At 38.4% G+C, this 7,877-nt stretch overlaps 1 protein-coding gene across 1 annotated transcript in view; it reads right to left on the reverse strand.

Moving 5' to 3' along the window:
• The window catches only part of LOC136820351 (NADH-quinone oxidoreductase subunit B-like), a 201,439-nt gene that overhangs the window by 36,638 nt on the left and 156,924 nt on the right, over positions 1–7,877 (reverse strand). The gene's annotated exons all lie outside the window — the stretch shown is intronic.

Genomic DNA, 7,877 nt, shown 5'->3' on the forward strand with positions numbered 1-7,877 from the left:
TAACTTGCTTTGAAAGAACCCATCGCCGAAAGTCAATACCCCTTGAATAGAAAACTATCGATGCAATTCTTTTAAAGATGATGCTTACAAAAAATGCACAATCCCTAGCTTGCACAACAGAACCATTGGTGAGTGCAGCATTGCATCCACCAGTACACCAACATCGATTCCACCATTGAATTCACCAGAACCATTGATTCCATCATTGCATTGACCAGCACCATTGATTCCATCATTACATTGACCAGCACCATTGATTCCATCATTGCATTGACCAGCACCATTGATTCCATCATTGCATTGACCAGCATCATTGATTCCAGCATTGTGTTGACCAACACCATTGATTTCATCATTGCATTGACCAGCACCATTGATTCCATCATTGCATTGACCAGCACCATTGATTCCATCGTTATATTGACCAGCACCATTGATTCACCAAAGCCGTCAAAATTTTCAGTTTATTCACAAACGCCAATTTACAATAAAAACGATTGGATTTATCATCTCCACAGTCATATTCACCAGAACGATCAGATCCTGCTGTACAATCATCAGATTTCCAAAATTCTTGAATAGATTAACCAAAGTCGTTAGGTTCTCCCGAATTCACCGGAACCATTAGCTCTGGCACATAAATTTACAAATTTTGATAGTTCGACACCTCAGGGCCACCATTTTCAGCTTTTTCCCCATCGTTACTTCGTTACTTTTTCGTTACCCCTCGTTACTTGCGTTACTTCATCGTTACCGACCGTTACTTCATCGTTACCTGTCGTTACTTACCGTTACTTACCGTTACTTGTCGTTACCTATCGTTACCTACCGTTACCACTTTTAGTAACAACGATTTATATCATGTTTAGATGTTTCAAACAATTAATTCCTTTCAAAATTTTTTAATATGGCAGCTTATAATAGATACAAAAAGTCTTTTGAAATAGCTTTTATAATGAAGCTCTATTTCTTACTCCTCGTGCATTAACACGTGGTAATTTATATCTTTGTTTATCTTTGTAATCATACATGATCAATCTAAGTATCAATCAGATTCGTGCTCCCTGGTCATTAAAATGTGGTTCTATGCATTCATTTTCGGTATTTCTATTCTGGTCTGTAAAATATTTAGGTACCCCACAACCTAGCCCAATTGGCTACCCCAATTGGCTACCCTGCTTTTTAGACCAACCCCGAGAAAAGGGAACGGGATAAAAAATAAAAAGAAGACCATATTATGTAAGATTCAAATCATTCTTTTTAATAATTTTCTTAACTTTGGAAGATAGATGATTAACTTTTATATTTGAACAATATATATTTGAATAAAGATGAAGATTTTTAAATTTGTTTGCTAAAATAACAAATTTAAAAATATAAATATTGGGTCCTGAAATTACACGCGCGATCGTAACGTAGCAAGTTTTCGAAAATCTGGCCCGAACATGGTCCGAAACTGCGCGGGCCCGTGCGGGCCATTTTTAAAAAGTATTACTCAAGAGGCCCGAACATGTTTGCAAAATTGCAAGGCCTGGAAATTCATGATTTTTGGGGGGTCTTCAAATTAAAAAAAAACCTATATCACATGATAGAGCTCTTCAAACTGAGCAAAAAAGTGTATTACACCAAAGTCCCAACTTCTCTAGATCAAAAGTTATGGGCCTATTTGTGGTCAAAAAGGTGTTTAATTTTGCATAAATTAATGCAGATTGTGGGGAAATTCCCTGTTTTCCATCAGTTTTTGACCACAAATAGGCCAATAAATTTTGATCTAGAGAAGTTGGGACTTTGGTATAATACACTTTTTTGCTCAGTTTGAAGAGCTCTATCATGTGGTATAGGTTTTTTTTTAATTTGAAGACCCCCCCCAAAAATCATGAATTTCCAGGCCTTACAATTTTGCCTGGAAACGCAAAAAATCGCCAATTACTCGTTACTTGCACGATAATATTGTGGAAACTTTTTTGATTTGTAATCTACACATACTAATTCGCGAGTTTCCGTTGTTTTTTTTGGAATCTAAAAGATGTATCACGAAATGAAACGTTTTTCGACCTCAGCCGCGCGACTAGTTGAGCAAACTTACCTAACTTTATGGACATCACTACTCGGGCTACCATTTTGATAAGAATGTCAGCGGGGCAGCTTTATAGGACGTCTCCGCCACGACGAGAAGACGTCCTTCGAATTCGAACACGTTCTCTCCGGCCCTTGGAAGGAAATTACTCAAAATTACGAGCTACAAGTGGGGGGCGTACGGGACTTCGTAATACCGATATACCGATCACTTTTTCTCTCAATTACCGATATACCGATAAATTTTTCGCTCAAATACCGATACCGATCAATTTTTCCCCATTTTTCAGGTACTCGTCCCCCGGGGGGGGGGTACTTAGGCAAAAATGGGTGCTGGGTATGTGCGTGCCTTAAGGGTAGGGTTTTTCACCCTCCCAAAGTCTCTCTAAGGGTTACCAAAACAACAAAAGTCAAAATCAGTCTCTCTAAGGGTCGGTTTTTTCACAAACTCGGGTCAAAGAAAAGTGAAAAGTCAAAAAAGTGAGAACATTTTTAAAAAAAGTGAGAAAATTTTTCAAAAATTAGAGAAATTTTTCGAAAATTGGAGAAATTCTTTTAAAAATCGAATTTCTTTGGCCCATTATAGAAATGTTTTGTGAAAAAGTCTCTCTAAGGGTTGGGTTTTTCTACACTGAGTCTCTCTAAGGGTCACCTTTTCACCAAAATTCAGTCTCTCTAAGGGTAAGGGTCCAGAGGTCTGGCACGCACATACCCGACACCCATCAATCCTAGTACCCCCCCCGGGACTCGTCCCCCCTGGAGGGGATACTTAGGCAAAAATGGCTGCTTGGTATGTGTGGACGATAAAGGTCGGGTTTTTCATCACCCAAAGTCTCTATAACAACTACCAAACTGTAGCGTGGTGGGTAGGTACAGGCTAGGGAAGCAAAAGTAGAATTTTGGCTTACGGTGCCCCCTTGTTAGCTGGGAGACCCGTCTACTCTGTTCGTGTGATTTTGGAGTATAACATTTAGTTAAAACGAATAAAAACATAGAAATAACAGAGTAGCCGGGTATTTTTGTAGATGCCAAATCTGGTCGCAGAATTCTATTGGCTGTCAAACAATTGTTTAAATCACGTGATATTATTGTTTTGATTGGAAGTGCGTGAACCTGATTGGCCAACCTTATCAACGGCTTTTTTGGCACGAAATTCAAAGCAAATGTAAACAAATTCAAACTGGGTCAAAAATACCATACTCTCAATGAGTAGCTTCTGATGGGACTTTTGCTTATGTGGTGTAAGTTTGAATAGAGAGTATGGATCTCCAGACTACCCCCTTGTAGGCTCATTCTGGCGCCCCTTTTGGTCGCAGTGGTATACCGAAACTTAAACTTAAAATTTAGGTCATTTTAGAAACATTTAGGAAATGCGAGCGAAGCGAGTAATAGAAATTTGCGAAATTTTTCATCGAGATGGATTGAGTAAAGCCTAGCAGAGGCGTAGCCACGAGTTTTCGTATCGGGGGACGAGATTGGAAAAATTTTGACCTTTTCAGGCGAAAATTTCAGAAAAATTTTTTCGTAACTTATGCGCCGCAGGCGTAAATTTTTGCTCTAAGCAAGCTCAAAGTTAGCGAGAATAAGGTCACAAAAAGTGCAGAAAGCATAAAATTTCATGTCGCAGAGAGCTTCCTTTGTAATCTTGGCGCCGCCAGCGAAAATTTTGGTCTAAGAAATGTCAAACAGCTTAAATGAGGCCTTAAAAAGGTCAAAGGTAGCCAGAAAAAGGTCACAAAAACTACAAACCCCTTCACATTCTGTTGGAAAAACTTTGACCTTTTTGGTCAATTTTTTTTTTTTAGGGGGGGGGCGACCACCCACTCTGCCCCCTGGTGGCTACGCCGCTGCTAGTACAGTAATACAATGATATTGAAATGGGAGAGAAGCGAGCACAAAATTTTTGAGAAGAAAAGGAACAACCATGTTAAATTATGAAATCATAAAAACTTTAAAATCAGGTTTATAATATATGACAAATCTTATCTAAAATATCAATTATTCCACATACAATCCTTGAAGAACTTTAATTGGTCATGCTTCTCTATAGTCAGTGCAAAAAGGTTGACTCTGTTTGACGCGAGCGAAGCGATCGAAAAATTTTCCCAGAATAGAGCTTAAATTTGACCAAAACTTTAGTAAGATGCTAGAAATTGAATAAGAAAACCATCAAGGGACCTAAAACTTTCATCGAAAATGGGAGCTTATCGAGTGATAGAATGTCGAATAGTAGAAAGTAACGGATAAAGATATAAATTTGATACTATCTCTACAATCGGTGACATAAAACTTGGCACGAAAGGGAAATTCCCCACGAAACACAAACGATTTGTAAGTGCTTTAAAGTAGGTTAGAAGAGTTTTAACTCTGAGTTTTAATGCTAGACTTAAGACTTAGGAGCTTAGGATCTGAGGATCAAAAAGTTCAAAAATTGTCTGATAAGGCTTGAAATATAGCCTGGAAGCCAATAAATCCCTCCCAAATCGAAATATTCGATGAAATGAAGTTGAACGCCCGAAATTGACATTCTCGCTCGAACTATAATAAATAACAAAATTGCCAATATGTTATGGCACTGATTGTAGATCAAAAAAATTGAAAGAAACTGCTGCGAGGGAAGCGAGCGAAAAAAAATTCATGATTTTTAAAGTTATTTCTGGTCGTGGGGCGCAATTTAAAGCGAATTTAGGGTAATTTTAAGATTTGGGCGTTCAAAAAAGCTCAACTTGGGGAGGCGTGGTCCCCTGTCACAACGCCAATGGATCGAAAATGGGAGCTTATCAAAGAGTAGAACGTCAATTTAGAGAGCGTCAACTGTATTCACGACAGACCTCTGGCTGAGCCTCTTGCCTTATCAAAATTGCAGCAATGATTTTTCAAATTGGCGCCACTGAGTGTTCCTTAATTTGTACTAATTTACGTATGAGGGAGCGATTATTTAGTAGATCAGCGCTTAGAACATATCGTTCATATATTCGAATATAAAAGGAGGCTTTGGCCAAATAGAAAATTTTTGAAAGTCAACCAAATAACATAAACTCTTGAATTTGATACTTATCAATAAGATTTCGAAGAAGCTAGTGCGAGCGAAGCAAGCAAAAAATTTAGATTTTTTGTTTTAAATATTTTGTTCGACAAATACACTCTTCTCGAGATGTATGAAAAGCATTTCAGGCCTCGTTCGCAAGTAGAATAATTATTCAACATCAAATTTACGTAGACGTAAATGCATTCCCAAGGAAGGAAGTTTATCAGTTTTAAAACAAAAGCACGCACACTCACAAAAAGATAATTACATGTGAAATAATGTTGAGTTACTTAGGCAAGATTATTTGAAAACGAGGTCTGCAATGCTTTTATGCATCTCGAGAAGAGTGTATTGGTAGCTTGTGAAAAAACTCTATTGCGAGCGAAGCGAGCAAACAAAAATGCAAGATTTTAAAATTTATCTCACCAAAATTGGTCTTGGGGCGCAATGGCTCATAATCTTTGATACCGATAGTTGACCAAAAATACCGAAAAACTGACATAAAAAGGGTCTTTTACCGATACCGAGATGATCTTAAAATACCGAGTACCGATCATTCTTTTCCTCTAATACCGATTTACTGATCTAAAAAAAGGCCAATAACGATGTACCGATATCCCGTACGCCCCCCCCCCTACAAGGTAAATTTACTAAAGGTAAAAAATAAGAAGGTTGTCGTGATTTCAGGAATGTGATATAGAAATACAAAAACCGTCCCTAAATCGAGGTATGAGCCCCCCCCCTGAAAGTCTACCCCTACCACTACTGACAGCGATGCGTATTTTTTTTCCTTCAGCGGTCGCAACCCAACTTCCGGTTCTCGGCCGAACTCCAAATTTCGAAAAACGAGGAAATAAGTTAAATTCTCAATAAATTTTGACCATGATGAGAAAAAAGAGAGAGAAACGGACCCTCTGATATCATCCGACCGGGCCCTTTATACTGGACACACAGAGCCGTGCTGTCTGTATCGATGATGATACTCGCACAGTACGAGGAAACCCGTTCCGTTCTTGCAGGTACCCGTTCTGTTCTTGTAGGTACTGAACATACGAGTACTGTACCACCAAACCACATTCAATGTCCAGCATATCTCCTCATACTCTCCCCATGGTACCCTATTCCCCCACATGGTATAACTTGACCCGGACTAAGGTACATTCACTTGCCAAGTGACCAACCTCCAGGATCAGTGTACCTTTACGGCCAAATGGCTTTTTAGAGTTTCACCCCTGCATCTCAGCTTTTGAGATTTGCTTCTCACATTCCCAGATCTAAAACTCTGCTTCTCAAATATGAATCTCACTGCCTCAAAGACTTGAAACTCTGCTTCCCAGATCTGTATCTCTGCTTCTTACCGGGGGGGGGGGGGTACTTAGGCAAAAATAGGTGCCGGGTATTGAACGGATGGTAAGGGTCGGGTCTTTCACCTTTCAAAGTCTCTCTAAAGGGTTACAAAAATCAGGAAATTTCAAAGTAGTCTCTCTAAGGGTGGGAAAAATCACGATTTTTAGAAAAAAAAATTTATTTTGAGAGAAAAAATTACAAAAAAGTCTCACTAACACTAAGGGTAGGAAATTTTTGAAAATCAGAAAAAAATTTTCGAAAAAGTCTCTCTAAGGGTCACTTTTCACTAAAATTTGGTCTCTCTAAGGGTCGGTTTTCGGAGGTCCCGGCCGCACATACCACATACCCCTCATTCACCAACCCTAGTACCCCCCCCCCGGGGCTTCTTACCTTAGCTTCATTTATATATCCTTCTCAGAGCTCAAATTTTAAACTCAGAGCCAGAAATATGTTAATAGGGCTTAAAACTAACAAAATTGTATCAAAACGGCTATGATTCAAAGAAAAATCATGCCCAAAAATGTCTAAAAATGAAAGTAATTGTGCAAAATCAAAAATTGCCAAAGCATCTACGAAGGAGAGTGTCTGAGATTTTGAGAAGCAGAGAAGCGAAGTTGAGAATTTGATTTGGCCGCAAAAGTACACTGATTGGGGGTACTACAATCATGGTCGAAATCTATTGAGAATTAAGCTATTTGTATTTCTTCGTTTTTCGAAATTTGGAGTTCGGAATGAGATACCGCGAAATGTGACTTTGAAACATCTATGTAATTTCGAATTCCCGGTTACACACTTGCGAATCTTTTACAACAATCGTTTATTTCTTTCCCAGCAACATTGTTCGGTGTCTAAATTTGACCACCGGGAATGTGTCATAATATATTGGCAACGATTACAGGACTTGGAAAGGAGCCTAGTGTGCCTGATTTTAGTTACATGCAATCCTTGGGTATTTATGGATCTTTAGCTATTTTTCTACCAGACTAATCGAGCAATATTTTGGACATAATTTTCTTCGAGAAATATTTTATTAAATCTTATTCAATATTGGCTGTTTTTGACGTTTTAAACTCGTTGGGACTTGATAGAACCTCAAAGACGACCGAAACAATAAAAAATTAGCTCCAAGCAACGCTTACCTACCTCGTTTTCAAAATACTGCTATTTAGTAATAGATTCCGAGAGGAGTTTATAAGAAAAGAATACGCTCGAATGCTCAAGGGGTTTAATCATCTTGGTAATAAATTCGAAACGAGACAGTCGACGGACTCAAAATAATTTTTCAAATGGGTAACCCTAAGGTGCAAATAAACGTGGGGGTTTGATTTTTTTTTTTTGAATTTTAATAACCGAGGGGGGTCGGAAATTTAATAATTTTTCGAAAATACCCCTAATTATTGGAAGCAAGAAGAAACCATATTTTGAG

This window comes from Clytia hemisphaerica, unplaced genomic scaffold (assembly GCF_902728285.1).
Source record: "Clytia hemisphaerica strain Z4C2 unplaced genomic scaffold, Clytia hemisphaerica genome assembly, whole genome shotgun sequence".
Taxonomy (NCBI): domain Eukaryota; kingdom Metazoa; phylum Cnidaria; class Hydrozoa; order Leptothecata; family Clytiidae; genus Clytia; species Clytia hemisphaerica.